We start from the raw sequence: 18,840 nt of genomic DNA, 5'->3' as shown, positions 1-18,840 counted from the left end.
TCAACATTACATTTTCTGGTCAATTTTGAACCTCTGCTTTCCCCAAAACAAACAAACTAGCTAACACAACAACAAGCTGGGATGATTTAATCTATTACTATGAAGGAAACAATTAGTAAGGTTTTTTAAGTGATTATAAATGATGTAGTGTTCTTAAGTTTTGCAAACACCTTAAATCTGTGATGTCTTAGTAGGTAAAAACAGGCGCCACACAAGTCTGACCTGGATTTTCAGCCCTTGCATAAAGGTCAAGTTTGTAATCTCATAGGTTCCTATGGGGAGATGGTGGCTGAGAAAAGATAACCTCTGAGTCGACGCGGGCCATCTACCCTGGTGTACTCAGAAGAGAAGGGATCTTGTCTCAAACCAAGTAGAAATGCAAGAAATGAAACCTGAAAGCTCTTCTCTGACCCCATGCATAGGGCATGTCACACGTGTGAGGATTGACTCCTGAAGGCTGTTCTATGACCTTCATGTGTAGCTCTTGTTAATACTTATGACCAGTCGCACTCATGGAAACAAGCACACACTCATACAATGTGCATTGATTTCAAGTTCTTATCATCATCTTTATTTTGGCAGCATAGATACAAAGAACAAGTGGTTTCCCGGTTACTGAAAGGAGGACTCAGTTCTAAGCAGTACCCTAGAGTCCAAGTTCAACTTTGTGCACGGCTGTAACTATCATTATGACCAACTTCTTTGGTTCTTACTACATCTTTGTTGAGCTACCACTTTTCACCATTAAACACCAAACACATTTTATTTATTTATTTATTTGTTTGTTTGTTTGTTTGGATTTTTTTTAAGACAGGGTTTCCCTGTATAGCCCTGGCTGTCCTAGAGCTCACTCTGTAGACCAGGCTGGCCTCAAATTCAGATATCTGCCTGCCTCTGCCTCCCAGATTGCTGAGATTACAGGCATTCGCCACCATCACCCAGTTACCAAACACATTTATATTCCAATTATCATCCAGTTAGCTCTTTATATGCTTCTGAGTCATTTTGTGTTGATTAAATACATGTAAATGATGCTGAGCAATTTGTTTATTATTCAGTTTGTACTTGTAACATACATCTTATAGGTAATGAGAACTAGCGTGTTCATTGACTGTCAGAGAAGCAAAGTAGATCTACATCTAGAAAGGAAGCTTATCCTTTTAGAGGAAATAAATTCCATTTGCTACAGATTTTTTAAAGCTCATTCCTTCTTGAGTCAATATACTCTTAAAACTGAATACAAATGACCAGATTCTTTATCTTACAAACAATTATAGTGAATTGAAGTTGAGCTGAGGACAAAGAAAAATCACAGATGAACGGAAGGGTAAAGAAACATGAAAAAAGAGTTTCAAAGGGTTTCATATCCTGCCAACAGGATATAAGTATGGTGTTTATTTGTAGGTGGAAGAGGAAAGGGCAGTAGAAGAGAGGAAGAGGGAGGGAGAGAGAGAGACAGGACATTGTAACTCTTTGTTATCCAGATAACAACTATATGACTATATCATCTTTTATTGGCATAAACCTTTCAGTGAAGAGTTAAAATGTTCTGACTTGAAAGATAGAGAATGCTGTGCTTGCTTTAACTTTTAAATTCCATAGTTGCAGTGATAAAAAGAATACTGAATGAATTTTCCAGTTACTAAATGCCAAATAAAGGCATGCCTGAATTTTACCAAATGAGTGGAATTTCAAGAATTCCACTTAGAAATTAGGTTCATTGGCTAGGTGGTAGAACTGTGATAAATGTTAATTAGTCAGCATGTATATAGTCAGCATGTATATAGCATGCAGTGTAGACCTTGATCAAAGGTGCTTTTGAGTCCTACAGATTAATTCTAGGTCTATCATATTCTAATTGAAAACAAGTCACTCAAGACTTTTTAGCCCCAGTTTATTTTTATTATATATATTCTTTATTTACATTTCAAATTTTGTTCCCTTTCTTTGTCCTGCCTCCCCCCCCCCCTGAAAATTCCATAAGCTATCTCCCTTTCCCCAATCAACCCTCCTCCACTTACCTGTCCTGGTATTCCTCTACACTACAGCATCAAGTCTTTCCAGGACTAAGGGTTTTTCCTTCCTTTGGTGTCTAACAAGACCATCCTCTGCTGCCTATTTGTCTGGAGCCATGGGTAACTCCATGTGTACTCTTTGGTTGATGGTTTTGTCTGGGAGTACTGGATAACTCATATTGTTGTTCCTCCTGTGGCTCTGCAAACCCCTTCAGCTCTTTGGGTCCTTTCTCTTGCTCCTCCATTGGGGACCCTGTGCTCAGTTCAACAGCTGGCTGAGAATGTCTCTGTCTGTATTTCTCATGCACTAGCAGAGCCTCCCAGGTGACAGCTAGTCACTAGCTCCAGTCAGCAAGCACTTGTGTTAGCCCCACTTTAAATTTCTGTTATTGCTGTTATGTTATCCACAAAATGGCATCAATCTGAGAACAGCCATAGTATTATTTGTAGTGTTATGTAAATCTATCTATCTATCTATCTATCTATCTATCTATCTATCATCTATCTCTATGCTTAATCTCTATCTCTATCTACATATGTATCTATCTATACCTCTCTGTCTCTAACTTGTCACCAATATCTATATCTGTATCAATTTCTATATTTATATCACCTATATCTCTATCATCTATCTATCTATCTATCTATCTATCTATCTATCTATCTATCTATATCTATCCATCATCTATCTATCTACCTACCTATATATTATCTATCTAATACAGAGTTTGACATCCAGTAAATACTCAATAGATATCTAAACCATTTCCCTATTGTTTCCTGATATGTAGTGTCCAGCAGTGAAAACAACATTATGTGCCTGTTTCATTAAACATCATCAGCATACAATGTGAGGTGGCTTGAATGGGAAAGTTCCCCCATTGGCTCATATATTTGAATACTTGGTTCCCTGTTATTAGAAGTGTTTGAGGAGGATTAGGAAGCATGGCCTTGTTGGAGAAGGTGTGTCACTGGGGTTGGACCTTGATGTTTCAAAAGGCCATGACATTCTTAGTTAGCCCTGGCTCTCTCTTCCTCATGCTGTGCTTTGTGTATTATGATGCTGGTGCACAACATGTCTTCTGCAACCCTCTGAAGCTATGATCCCTCAATGTAAATGGCATCTTTTATAAATGGCTTTATTAGTCATGATGCTCTATTACAATTATAAAAACTAACTAATGCATCATATGATTTCTATTACTATATCCTCAAAGCTTAAAAATTACAATATGGTTCATAAAATTAAGCGTCTACTCACGTTGTTAAAGCTTCTGGATATTTAAGATAAGGAGCTATTCAGTAACCAGAAATCAAGTTTAAAGAAGAAAAAAATATAATAACCTGGAAACAATATTTATTAAAATATTTTTTTTCTTGAAAAGAAAGAAAGGGAGCATATGAAGAGTTTGAGAACAGATAGAAAACAGGGAGGTTGGGAGGGTATGGAAGATGTTGAGGGAAGACAGAAAACATGATTAAAGTTTATTTCTTGGAAATTTTAAATTTAAAAGGCAGATTAGTTTCTTGAAATTATATGATATTCTTTGCAAAACAAACCAGTCTTCTGATAAAGTCTGTGTTTTCCCCTCACAGTCCTCCTTTTGAGGTGAGAAGTGCTGGTTGGTCATGTTCACTTGACCCACCTAAGAATCTGAAGAAACTAGACTAAGAGGAAAACAATCTTCATCATAGGCTCTCCTCCACTCAGGAAGACCTCCCTCTGCAGCTCAGACAAGGGAGTACCAAAAAATATTACCACCTCTACATTATTTGTCAGAATTACAAATGACTGTTACTTCACCATTTTTTTAATTTTATAATTGTCTGATTTCTGTGTCCAGTATCTGTATGTCATCTACCAGGAATAGATACCTGATGTATTTTTGTTCCTATAGATACATTATTAATTAGAAAAATAATTTTATATCCAGCCACTTTGCCGAGGTTGTTTATCAGCAGTAGGAGTTCTCTGGTGGAATTTTTGGGATTGCTTATGTATACTATCATATCATATGTAAATAGTGATATCTTGATTTTTTCCTTTACATATTTATATTCCTTTGACCTTCTTTTGTGGTCAAATTGCTTTGGCAGAACTTTAAGTACTATATTGAATAGGTAGGGAGAGAGTAGTTAGCCTGGTTTGATCCTGATTTTAGTGAAATTGCTTCAAGTTTCTCTCCATTTAGTTTGATGTCAGCTATTGGTTTGCTACATATTGCTTTCATAATGATTAATATGGGCATCTTATTTCCATAATTAAAATAATTGAAGAAATTAGCACTTAGATAATGAAGTATAAGTATGAAATATCGTATGAGATAATGACAGCAAGTAGAAAAATGTAGGGTCAATTATAAAATGAAAATTGTTATGTTTCTGTTTCAATTTTGCAAATTCTCCTTTACATTCAATAATTCTGCTTTATACTATTAGAGTATTTATTAATTTCTGCTAAGACATGACTAATTGGTATGTATACCTTGTCAATAATATTATCATGTGGATAAATTCTCTTTCCTCTTCAGGATAAAATCCTTGGCTTTCTACATTTCTACAAATTTTGTTTACTTTGCTCTAATTGAGCTTTATTCTCAGGACAACAGTCTCTGTATGGCAACCACTGTGTTTCATCCAAGAAGTTTTTTTTTTTCCTTTTTATTCTTGTTAGAAACAAAAAACCTCCCAACACTAAAACAAGGCCAGTGTAAATTTCGTATTCATTTTCTAGCACGGATCTTCTGGGATTTAACTGAAAAGATGAAGTTTGACTGACTGGAACAGAATTCTTCTAGATGGCTGAGAATTTTGGAATGCCTTACTGGCTCATTCCAGTAATCTCATCACCTAGACACCACCATGCCCTGACACTCTCAGGATGCCCTACCGTGATATTGTGCCTTCTTTTAGAACCTGTCAATTTTATCAATATATTCATGTTGCTTTGGGAAGTGGGAGATACGTGACTCAGAAATTTGGCTTTAAAAGTTTAGGATATTGATTGGAAATTAATGTACTATTGAAAATTACAACATTACTATGGAAACAACAGAGGGTCAGATGTCTACAAATAGAGGATTAACTAATCCACAGGCTCCTGGGCAGAACTCCTCCTCACTCTGTTTGGGTTTTGGTGGGTTCAGTGGGTTCAGATACCGAGAGGTCATGGTATCACTCCAGTCTCCCATTGATTTTCACCTCGTTTCTTCTGCTGTCTTACCATTGGCTGCTTCCCCTTAGTGTTCACCTCAATGCTCTGCTGTTGTCTTACCACTGTATGTCTTCACAATAGACACCATCACACAATTTATAACTCACTGGGTAATCTAGTGTGATCCTGCTAAACATCCTTAACACAAACCTATTAGTGAAGACTCTTTTTCAGAAAGAGGTCACATTTACATGGTTTGAAAGTTCAGATATGTGTCTTTACTAAGTTCTTTATTCTAAGGAAATTTACATTAGACATTAAACATTTGGGGTTGTAGGTTTAAACCAAATGCAGAAAAAATTCCTATCTCACCCAATATTACACACAAGAAATATTACTGCCTTTTAAACTGTCACTTTCTTACTACTTATTAAGAAATTGATTCATGCCAAAGACTATATAAGCAGTTTAACCTTTTGTATCCTAAGATTATAACCTTTAAGTATCAGTCTGCATCACTAGCACACCACATTAATGTCTCCAAAAGAAAGACATGGCATATTAATTAATAAAGATTTAGTTGTCTGATTTATAGTTGACTTTAATTTCTGGTATTATACATAAATGTGCAATGGTGCAGTAAACACAAAATCAGCTATCTACAAAATGAATCAGGTGATTGTTATCGTCAACAGGTAAGAATCTAAATCCTGGCCTCTGGATAGGGTTTCAGAGTTTATTTGGCTGTGGTAATTGAGATAGGAAGCCTTGTTCACCGTGTACGTCACCATCAATCCCTTGGTGTGACTTTAGTCTCTATCGGTGGAAACGGAGGGGAAGAGAAGCACACATTCATTCATTGCACTCTGCTTTGGATGTTATCAGGATGTGATCACCTTCTATAGCTTTTATTGTCTTGGTTTCTCTGATATGATGAACTGTGCTTGTGAACTAAATGTTTCTAAATCTTTCTATTTTTAGTCACTTTTGTCACAGTATTTTATCGCACCTATGGGAACACAAACTAAGGCAAGTTGTAATCTATTGTCTCTAAACTAGACGGTTCAGGACATCTTTCTTCCAAGGTAGTCAAATATATGGTTTAAGGAAAAGTATTCCTATTAGGTGGGTAAAATTCTAAGAAACATACTGCATTTCTATATATTGAAAATATTTCAGATAAACAAAGACCTCAAATATCTTATTATCTTATATAATGTATGAATGATTTATAAGACTATTCTATCTAATTGAAGAACTTAAATGTACCAAGATTTATAGTGATAGATTTACTTAGAGTAATAGGTTCCATTCTATCATTGTCTTTAATTGTCAGCCTTATAGCTTGTCTATATATTGTGTTTAATATTTGCACATTTGTACAGTAAAATATTAGTAATTCAAGCACAATCATAAAGCATTTATACCTTGGAAACATAAAGTTGCTAGATAAATAATCCAAAAGAATGTACTATCACCTTTACTTGAATGTTTAAAATTTCTTAACTGCACAAAGCTCACTTACATAAATTATGTTCCAGGGCTGGAGAGATGGCTCAGCAGTTAAGAGCCCTGACTGCTCTTCTGGAGGCCCTGAGTTCAAATCCCAGCAACCACATGGTGGCTCACAACCATCTGTAATGAAATCAGATGACCCCTTCTGGTGTGTCTGAAAACAGCGACTGTATACTTATATATAGTAAATAAATAATTTAAAAAAACATAAATTATGTTCCCATATACAACACTATTCAAATAATTAAACACGTAGGCATGACTAATCTTAAGAAAATGTCAGGATTCATACCATCTAGGAGACAGGGATAAAGAAAATTGTGTACTGAAGAAAAAAAATGGGACAAATGGGGTGTCAGAATAGTATGCATCCCAGTAGAACTCTCCAAAATAAATGTAATCAGAGGTTTAAAATGTATGTTTTTAAAGTATCACAAGACTTTCCTTTGAGAAGTTCTAGAATTATAACAAGTAATTTAAATAAAATGAGTACTCTGTAGGGCACAATTCTTCACAGTGGTCACTATGGTTAATTAAATAATCATTTGATTGTTTTCATTTCCATGATTCAGACTTTAGAACAGACACCATGAAGAGGACAAATGGCAAAGGCCGGCAGTGATTCATTGTGTCAGTTAAGGGTTTTATTTGCTTGATTGTTTGTTTTCGTCAATTTTCCAAAAGCTCAGGTCATCTGGGAAAAGGGAAATATAACTGAGAGAAAGCATACATCAGATTGGTCTGCGAATAAATCTGGGGTCATTTTCTTGGTTAATGATTGATCTAGAAGGGTCCAGGCCACTGTGTTCAGTGTTGTCAATGGGCTGTATAAGAAATCACATTGCATAAGACATAGGGAATAAGCCAGTGAGCAGTTCCGACACCCACTTGTCTCGGCTTTAGTTCTGGTTTCAAGGTAGCTCTGCCTTGAGTTACTTCCTTGGTTGCCCTCAGGGGACTGTGATCAGGGCATGCAAGCCAAATAAAATGCTTAAAGCACAAGAGTTGCTTTCACTTATGGTTATTATCATGGTAAGAGAAAGCAAAGTAATGCTCTCACAATGCTATGAAAACAGTGAAGTTATTCTAGCAACAAATTGCTCGTTATACTGTCCTGAACCAATATAGGCTATTGATGTTGCCTTTCGTTGCCTCCTGCAAGTTGGAGATAAATCTCTATTGCTGAAGACACATGATAATTTGACATAGAACTCTATAGAGAAGGGGTAGGTCCTTATTCCCAAACCCCCTCTCCAAGCTCTAGCTTTCATAGTACTGGAAGGTACTATGCAGCTTCCCAGGAAGGAACACAATCAATAGTCCTCAGCAGTGATGCCTACGTACTAATTCAGGCACAGCAAGATGTCCCTAACAGTACAACAGTGGCCTGTACATCTTGACAGCTATCTTACAGTTTCTGATATATAAACTTTTTCTGGTACTGTAAACTTAACCAATCACCCATGATTATTGAGACTAAAGATCTTATGTGAGAACATTCTCTTCTCAGTTTCCTAAACCAATTCTCAATACCTAGATTTATCACCACATAGAAGTGTAGTACTAAACCCTTATTAAAACTTCTTTCTTTTGAGTCTGGGTTACCTCACTTAGTATGATGTTTTCTAGCTCCATCCATTTGCCTAAGAATTTAATGTCTGCCAAAAGGAAGAATTTGTTTTCTCCAGGGAAGAGTGTGCCCCAGATTAATTGAATTATCCAGTACAAAGTTGTCAATACTAAAATATATAAGCAACAATAAATTTACTTCACAACCCCCCCCTCTCTCTCTCTCATAGCAACCCTATGAATCTGAGAGAACAGGAGGAATGGGGGAGTTTGGAGTTAGAAAATGGAGGAGGAAAGTATGTAATAATGCTTTAATTAAAATATTTTTTCACTAAAGAGCTAGTCCATTTAATAATGACCATATGGTGTGGGAGAGCTTAACTTCTGACCACAGATTACATTTTTGAAAGATTTATATATTTAAATGTTTAAAAAAATACAAAAATATATTTATGAATAGGTAGACATAGTTCAGCCTATCTTCAATTACAGCATTTAGTAGTCTAGCTATAAGGCAAAGTCATGTTTCATAAAAATAATAGGCAAATATTCAATGGAAGAGCTCCTCATTATTTCCCTTAGTCATTACAACACAAAGGTAATTAATAAACATTATGAGGTCTAGAGTAATCAAGGAATAAAAAATATTCCAAACTTCTCAGGGGTTACAATTTTCAAACTTGTCCAACTAGTTCTCACAATTTCTGTTATCCTGAAATTCCTTTTTAAGAACTTGTATTCATGGTTCAACTGGTTTCTTCACTAGACCTTGGGCTTCCCTTGTTTTTCCTTAACAGCACAGTCCTAGACATCTTTTTTCATGTTTTAACCAGGAAAATTAGTTCAACCCAGACTTTTAGTAAAAACTTTCCTGCTTTCAACTTGAAAAAATTCTTCTAAGTATCTCATATCAAAGTCACATTTCAAATTACAAATGCATAAAGCAGAAAATATACAAAGTTTAATGTTTCCTTTACTCTTTGCAAGAGATATACCTTCTTTTTCTATTTAAGAGATAGGAATTTAGAAGCCTGGTATATGCCAGACAGCAGAATGTGTTACATTCCTTAGTATTCGCCACTGTCCTCTGTATAGAACTTATTCTTAACAAGTAAGAACTTATACTTAATTGTGTATAGTACATAATTTTATATAATCAATTTTGCAAAATATGATAAAAATTTCTCATTTAGCACCCATCTTCCTTCCAATTAAGCAATAGTCTGCAAGTGTAGAAGCTGACCCATTTAGTTTTTGATTAATCATTACCAAATGGACAAAACAGATCTTAAAATGAAACTTAAATGAATCATATAATAATGTGCTTTCTTATTGATTTCATTCACATCTTTAAGATAAAAACATTGAAATATACTAAGTTAAGTTTGACAGGGCCTTTGAATTTTTAGGAAAATAGCACTACATATAATATAATATAATATAATATAATATAATATAATATAATATAATATAATATAATATAATATAATATAATATAAATTAGATTCCATATTCCCTCCAATATAGAATGTAAAAATTAGGCATAGGTTTTAATGTCAGGGAGACATAATAACAAGACAGAAAAGAAGCAAATAAACTACTGATGTTAATGTGAAAATGAGCAGTGATTTCCCATGGAAATAAAAGTTATAAGATTATAATAAGAATGAGTTGCTTTTCTTTGAATCTGTTTTCCACAGTTTCAATGTATGCTTTTCCAACGGTCTGTTCTGATCTTACAATCTACAATAGCACTTTCTATTGCAGAACTGAAAATCCACTTTGAATATGAAATTTAAGGATAAATAAATAGGGAAATCTTCCCTCCTCCTTGCTTTCTCTACCATGAAATGACTTATTTTTATTGAGCCTCTAGAGTAACGATTTTTTACTACAGGTTTTTTTTTTTAAAAATCATTCTCCATAATTATTCTTATAACTCTTTTCAAAATACAAAGCAGAATTTTGTTAACCAACACCTATAATGAACTATATTTCAAAATATAAAAAAAATGCCCACTGCATGGTGCCCATTCATTTTTTATTCATGTATGTTGACTATTCTTGAGACTTCTAAAGTGAATTGGTTTTCTTATTTAAGATGTTTGCATGTCATAAACTCAAAACTTTTATATTATATGCATGAAGAATTTTTTTTGATGGGAGCATGCTGAGCTTAACATGCAATTTATACTGAACTCACTGAGCTTCAAATGCACTCTGGGAGTTATAAAGGTTCATTTCTCCACAGGCTAAAAGACCCGTTTCTAAGAGCGTTCAAGTTAAATTTACTCCTGAAAAATGCAATATGACAGGATTCGTTCTTGATGAGATTAATGGTAGATACCAAGTATAATATACTTGGCCTCTGGTATTTTTTGAAAAGCTGAAAATTTTAGTACACTGATATAATAAAAGCTGATTTAACCATTATTTAAAGGCTCCCATTTCTAATGAAATGAACTTCTAGAAACTGGATTTACTCTTAAATTTAGTTTAAAATAAGTATATAACAGTTTTGTGATACTGTCTGCTGAACCATGCTGATCTATGACTTCTGCGAGAGAAGAAATAACATGAGCATTTTACTGCACCATCTTTGGTCCTGAGTTTCCAGACTACAACAAAAGGGGAAGAAACTGGAAAATGCTTGGAGATTTTCCCCAACAACGAGCACCCACAGAACAGCCTGTGCTGACTGAAGCAGCCAGGGATCTGGGAAAGTACAGAGAGATTGGAAGTAGACTTCAGAATTCTACAGGGCTCTATCTTCGGACCGTATCTGAATTGTTTTCAGCTACTACTTGAGGAAGCTTCATAAGGCTGGGACATAAACCACACAACAGGGGTAGAAGTGAAATTCTTAGTACTTTCAGAATCTGAGGCCCAGGGTTCTCTATAACCTGATGGGAATCAGGAAGTCATAAGAAATTAGGTTCATGGTATTAGACATTAAACATTTAAGATATGAATGAAGGTAAGGAATAGAATGGGCTTGGTTTCCCAAGTAGTTGCATCCTAGAGCCAAATTTAAGGATACAAAGAATATAGAAATTAAAAAAATATAGAAAATAAAAAATATATAAAAAACAATATCAAACTCTCAAACATCCAAAAGTGCACGCACACACACACACACACACACACACACACACACACACATTTAGGAATCTCACATAATTGGCAAGCCTTAGCAAAAGTAGCTCATCATGAGGATGAGTTAATAGAAAGAGAATTTGAAAAAGTACAGAAAAAATAGTTTGGGAAAACTACTAAAAGCATAAATTATATTACACATACTAAAGAATGCTCAAGACCCAGCTTTTTAATGAAAGTATCACACATGTAGAAATGTAAAGAACAAAAATGCCCTTTGCAGGTACAGTGTACAGTATGATGAACACTGAAGAGGTTAGGTAGCATACCCAGTTAGTCAAGTAATGAAAACAAAACCGCTCCCTGGCTTTAAACACAACAGGAAAACTGTCCCAGATAACACAGATATCAAAACACTAAAACCAAAAAGCAGAGGCATAGACGTGAGTGGGGTACCTTAAAGCACTGTAATATAAACGTAACCCAAGAAGTCGCTTGAAACAGGAAAAAATACTATTTAAGGATAATTGATAATATTGATAATTTCCCTACATTTAATGAAACCTATGAGCATGTATACCTAGATTATATATAAAATAAATAAAAAGGAGAGCAATCTTCTAGGCCAAAAATAACCACACACATTACGTATAAAGATACATAAATGACTGAATGTTATTTTTTTCTTTGACTATAGACCAGTTCAGAAAGTAAAAGGTTAATATCCTTTATCTCTTACCAATAAGGAATCATCTATGTATTAAAACATGCATATTTATAAGGTAGAAAACCACAATTAAATTAGGTGAGAGGAGCATTATGTCATTTGATATAGTTAGTAGTAGTATTAATATCAAAATACATTTTAGAATAAGGCTATTATCATTGTCATAATATAGGATGGTTTAGATATGGGAAATTGGGTAATTCAACAGAAAGAAAATATAATCGAAAACAATTAAGCATCTGATGCTCTCATAGTTTCAAAATACATGGACTAAAACTTGATAAAACTGAATGGGAAATGCTTGAATTTACTGGTATAACTGCTTCATAAAGCAAAATGCCCGAGTCTTTTACTTTGGCTTTTTGCTTTATGTTCCCCAGAGTTAGCTCTCAACATAGCCCATGGGGTAAAATACTATTTCATTATGTCTAAGCTCCAGCACTCATCCAAAAATAAAATAAAATAAAATCTATGGTTTATGATACGTAATAAGAATGTTTAAGACTAACATCTTATGTCCCTATATTATATTTTATTTTTCTTGGTGAACTGGAAGGTTCTAATTTCCCAGAAACACCTTGATTTTTTTTATATGGGAAATGTCTCTTCACACAATCTGGCTTAGACATAAATAAATATTTATGTCTCTCTATACTAGAAGACAGGTCTTTATTATAATCTCCATCTAGTATACTGATAAACACTGACTATAATTTTATTTACTGACTATAATTTTATTTACTTATAAATCTGAATAATCATGAACATTAGTCATAAATATATGACAATATGTTTATGTATTATATATTAATTTTAATGTAAATATATACATTTAAATGTGTATTTGCTTTATATATATACATATATCTATTATTATGTATATATATAAAGCAATATATATTATGTATATAATATACATAATAATAGATATATATGAAGAACAACTTTGTTTTTCTTATTCAATCGCATCTTTCTTTCTTCACCTTCATTTTAAGATCCAGGATGTTATCTGCCACTGGGGAAGATGAAGAAATAAATTGTTGATAGTTTCACAGACCTTGGCAAAGAATACACTGAACACCTAGCTGTCTGTAAACACTGAAGAGTAAGGAGAACTGAGGACGGGATTAGGATTGTTTTAACCCAAATATGATATTTTCTAGAAAACTGCACAAGATGTGAGAAACATTTTTATTGTTTGAAAGCTTGATCCTAAACTTGGAGGAAGAATGAACCACTGAGTTTTTTTATAGGGTCCTGAATGGAGGGGAGAAATAATCACTTATTCCTTTGTGTTGAAAAAAGAGAAATTGTGTGTGTGTGTGTGTGTGTGTGTGTGTGTGTATATAATATATATATGTATATAATGGAGAGGGAGATATTTTGCTTCAATGAAATGATCTTTTCTCCTCTTATTCAATAATAGTATTCATCTTTTGTAATGTATTTTTCCAAATAGCTTTAAAAAATTCACCAGGTATAAGACAATGCACCTCCTTTGGACCTCGGAGAGTAGAGAGTGAGAAAGGAGTTACAAATAGACTGAATGCATTATTAATGAACCACGGCACAGCTGTCCTTAAAGACTTCCTGAAAATGGCTATATGTTTAGAAGAAACTGAGCTGAAAAAAAAAAAGGTAATAGCCCTTCTTCTGGTTGTAGTCAGAGGAATGATCTTATGGCCTGACATTTTCTTATCCCTTGTCACTCCTCCCCGGGTAAACGGTGCTCTTGGGAAACAAGTGGAGTTCTCTTACCCAGGATATTATGATCAGTATGTGATTATATTTAAGATATTGAGTTTATATTTTAGTCTTTTACATGAAATATAAGTTTCTGTTTTGTATTTTATTCATGGCAATTAATTTCAGTAATCAATGAACTTAATAATATCTTACCTAGGATATTATGATCAGTATGTGATTATATTTAAGATATTGAGTTTATATTTTAGTCTTTTACATGAAATATAAGTTTCTGTTTTGTATTTTATTCATGGCAATTAATTTCAGTAATCAATGAACTTAATAATATTACGTATTTTCTATATCTGAGCTAAAAATCACTTAAACTCAACTATTTAGAAAAAACATTTGTGTACTACAAATCTACAATACAAAAAATTATGCCTTAATCACACATACATATTTTAATTAAAATTAATATATTTCCATGGTTATTATTTCAACTCAAGTACATAAATAGATTGTAGGATAGTCATGATGTTTTTTCTAGAAGAGACAATTGGGAAACAAATTATCCAAAAAATATATGGTATGAGAGAAAAAACAACCCTGTTACATGGATAACCTGTTAGAAATAGACCTAAATTTGATGGTCCTAGGCTATGTGAAACATCTTAAATATTTGATTAAATGGTAAAAAATTAAAATATTTCTGAGTATTTAAAAATATTGATACTATTTAGATTAGCAGTGCATCATTGAAGTGATATTAGGAATGGGAATAATAATTGAGAAAAACATATTTCAGATACACAATTAAAACCCTTTAAGAAGTGAGATATGGGGGCTAGAGAGATGGCTCACTGGTTAGAAGCACGGACTGCTCTTCTGAAGGTCCTAAGTTCAAATCCCAGCAACTACTTGGTGGCTCACAACCATCTGTAACAAGATCTGATGTCCTCTCCTGGTGTTTCTGAAGTCAGCTACAATGTACTTACATATTAATAAATGAATAAATCTTTTAAAAAAGTGAGAGATGTGAATTGAAATCTGCATTATATACATAGCTTTCTAGGTCTAGTATAATGTAAAATTCTACGAATATCATTTTTTGTATCTCTGTCTGAATCAGTTATCATACAAGATTTCCATCTAATGTAATAAAGACATGAATGTTTGACACCGTTAACTAGTATTTTGATAACACGCATAGGCCTGGAGTAGCTATATCAGTAATACATAGAATAGAATAGTAATAAATACCAATAATACTACGGTATGGGCGTAAATTGTTCAGTCATTTTGGGCACAAACATAATTTGGTCTTTCCTCATAAAAGTTGTAATTTCACTGAAATTTATAAACTTTCCAAGATAATTGTGATGACTACTTATATATCCAGAGAGATATTCATCAAAAAACTTAGGTAATGCATTGAAAATCTAAAAATCATACTCAGAGTGTGCTTTTAAATTCAAGTTGGCATGTGTATAACATTTAATATCAGTATAATACATATTGTAGTTAAATGTATATTAACTAAAATTTTTATGTCAATCTACAAAATAGATCTCAATAAATTTAAAAGGATTGTTATAAAAGACTATGTGTTTTAGCCATGCAAGGATAAAAATATAAATGAATAATAAAAACCAGAGAAACCCTAAACTATGAAACTCTAAATAACCCAAGGATAAATAAGGAAATACAATACAAATTAGAAAATGTTTGAAATAACTCATTCTGAGGCCAGTAAACATTAACAAATTGAAAATAGAAAGAGAATACAAGAGCATTGTTGGCAAGTATAACCACCAAATATGAAACACAAAAATTAAATAAATGATAATGAATCAAAAGTAATCATATAATAATGGTATAATAACTATACATATTTTTATATGAGAAATTCAGGTTTAGTTTCCCATCAATAATGAACTTAATTTGTTATACTGAAAATAAAAATATGTCATTTTAAGAGGGAAAAACCACTTTACAAGCATTCTAAAAATGTGATACTGAAATTGCCTGAAAGCTGGGAAATATGTAGCCTTTCATAAGTGTCAGATAAATAACATATTTAAGAATCCAGGACCAATTTCATGGAAAATACTGAAATTTTCCCCAAGATCAGAAATTAGCCAAAAATGGTTGCAACTGGCAGTTTGAATCACACTTGGCTGATCTTACTATTTCAATAAAGCAGGAAGTTTCAGAAACTGTATGGCTAAATGTTTCCTCATTTCTTTTTATTGCTTAAGTAGTAAATTCCATAGTATCTACAGAGTTGATAGAATAGGTGAATTAAACAGGTAGAGGATATACAGTCAATGTTATTAAATTTATGTTTTCACACTAAAAATCCAAAACAAATTTAATAAACAATACCACTTAAAATATTTCCCAAGAGATATTTTAGTGGAATAAGTCTACAAAAGCATTTACAATATTTCTAATATTTGAAAAATAAGGGACGAGGTTTAAAATAAAAATTATATATTATGAATTAGTTAATTTTTAAATCCAGAAATAAATACTTTAAAAATATATATTATATATGACTATATATTATATATGAATAAGTACATATATACATATAAAGAATGATGAACATATCAATCTGTATATAATTCTTTACAAAATATGTATGTTTAATGTAATTAAATTCAAATCATGCAGATCTCATTATGAATGTATATTACACCTTGTACTACAGCTCCTTATAAAAAGTAAAATGTCACTGGGTTAACTATAAATATCTGGTGGAAAAATTGTTAATGAGACTGTTCACTTATTCAGGACATGTTAATTATTTTGATCAGGTAAAGTAAATATTTTTCAATGATATTATATTTCCAGCCCCAAGGTAGGTTATGCATACCTTTATATAAATACTAAATAATTATTATGTATAAGCAAAATGCTGTTCATAATTTCTGGTTCTCCTCTAAAAGAACAGGAGATTTGTCAGCCAGTCACAAAGTTAGAAATCATCATGTAGTCTAAAACACAAATTCAATGCTTGAAGATATGACTAACATTACTCAGAATTATTTACACATTTTCTTAATGTTAATTATGTAACTAATATGCAGTACTTAACTTTTTCTTTTCTTAAAATAGTATATGGTAAGGGAAATGTAAACTGAATATATCAAATGAACAAAATCTATTTTCAATAAAATAGAATATAAAAATGGCAACATATCACAAGAAAAATAGATATCAGACAATTTTATGGTTTTAATACTGTAAATATTTCTATAAATGTCTTTTCATAAACAATTCTATGATAAGTGTTAATGATTAATGCTGATTAACCTTGGATGTCTATCTGATTGAGTTGAGAGATACTGAGGTTATTGCTAAAGCATAACTCTACTGTGTCTATGAGGGTATCTCTGGTCAAGATAAAGGAGAGAAGACAAAGTCTAACTCCAGGCAGAAATGTCCCATCAATTGGGGAACCAAGTAGAATGAAAGAGACAGGGAGACAAAGTGATGCAAAGGTATTTGCGTCCTGCTTCTGTGATGAAACTGCTCCCCCAACATTATTCTACACAGTAATGTGCTCAACCTCTTGGAACTGTCATCAACCCTATGTGGTTGGCTGAGGCATTTTGTTTCAGGGACATACCACTTATTTTAGTGCTTAACATCATAAAAGAAGCAATTAGTGATTTCATCACAGTGTGTGGACAGACATAAAACATTGATCTTTGCAAAAATTACAAGTTGATCCATACACCTCTATTGATATAACTATATGCACCCTAATGAAAACCAACAACATATGCTTTTATTTGATATTTATGTCAACATTTGTATTTTATGATTTTCTTAAAAGTATGTCATGTGGTATCATGTGTGTACATATATGTGTGTATCTATGTGCTTCTGAGTATCTCTGGGTGCATGCATATATGTTTATGTATGTTACTGTGTGCTTTTGTGTATGTGTAACTCTATATATGAATTCTTTGTCCAAATAAGCTATAAAGTGGAAACTCATGAATATGGTTGAACTCTCACTTTCTCTTCTCTTCTAGTCATGGCTTTGGTACGGAGGTACACCTCAGCCTTTCTTTTTGTTTTTTCGAACACATCTTAAGAAGATGTTCTTCATCTTGATTAACATTTAGGGAAAGCACCAATGGTAATTTCACAGTGTGGTAAACTTCCACTATTTTTCTCATTTCTTTGTAATGAAGAAAATCATGATGAAGGGACATAGTGCAATCATGTAGTTTTTCTTTCCGGCTTTGCTTGTTTTTCAATGCATTTATTCTTACTGCAGTAGCTTGTGCATGCTAACCTGCCTTGTCTGGTTAGTGGAATAAAGATGCACTGTCAGAGATGGTGTATTCTGAATAATGGATAACTGAGAGTCCCCTGACACAGGTTTGACGGCCATAAAATATGAGCTTTGTGATTGCCCTTATATTCATACCCTGAAACTGACTGGGGGGATATTATTTTAAATGCCAAGCTAACTCTAATTGTGGCCAGTTTCAGTAGGTGATTCTCTCATTAGTGTTTGGAGCAATTACAGAGAAAATGGATTGGTGCAATTTTATTTCTGCATTGATAGAATCTATTCTTACCACCACATTTTAGCTATTCAGATTCAAATCAGGCTTCTCATCACAAATGTTCTGTTTGTGAGGGACACTGCAAAGACTAGAGCTTCCCACCCCTAATCAAGTTTCTTTTCCAAAGAGGTCAAAGCATTTCACTGCTAGTAACGTGGCCTTAAATCAACAGGTAGAATGAACTAATCTTTTACTTTTGTGACAATTACTTAACTTATTGGCATCCTGATATATTATTTGTCATTTTTCTCTGTTAATGATACAAACCCTTAGCACACCATAGAAAATCAGCATAAAGTGAACTGAAGGTTTATACACACAGCTGACATTATACAAGAACACAGCAGAAGCATTGGATTCATGCAAAAAAGGAAGCCAATTCTGACAAGAGATTTAGATTATGAAGGAAAGAAACACATACAGAAGAGATTTACTGCCTTGATTGAAAATTCTTCATTTCATCACGTGTTACTATAACAATGGCAT

The 18,840-nt window shown here is 33.1% G+C and overlaps 1 protein-coding gene across 1 annotated transcript in view; it reads right to left on the bottom strand.

Annotated features, from left to right (window-relative positions):
* Dcc (DCC netrin 1 receptor) overlaps positions 1-18,840 on the bottom strand; it is a 1,165,761-nt gene that overhangs the window by 148,658 nt on the left and 998,263 nt on the right. The window lies entirely within an intron of this gene.

The sequence above is a fragment of the Apodemus sylvaticus genome, chromosome 13 (assembly GCF_947179515.1).
Source record: "Apodemus sylvaticus chromosome 13, mApoSyl1.1, whole genome shotgun sequence".
NCBI lineage: Eukaryota > Metazoa > Chordata > Mammalia > Rodentia > Muridae > Apodemus > Apodemus sylvaticus.
The sequence above is the reverse complement of the archived record's forward strand: the minus strand, read 5'-3'. Positions and strand labels throughout refer to the sequence as shown.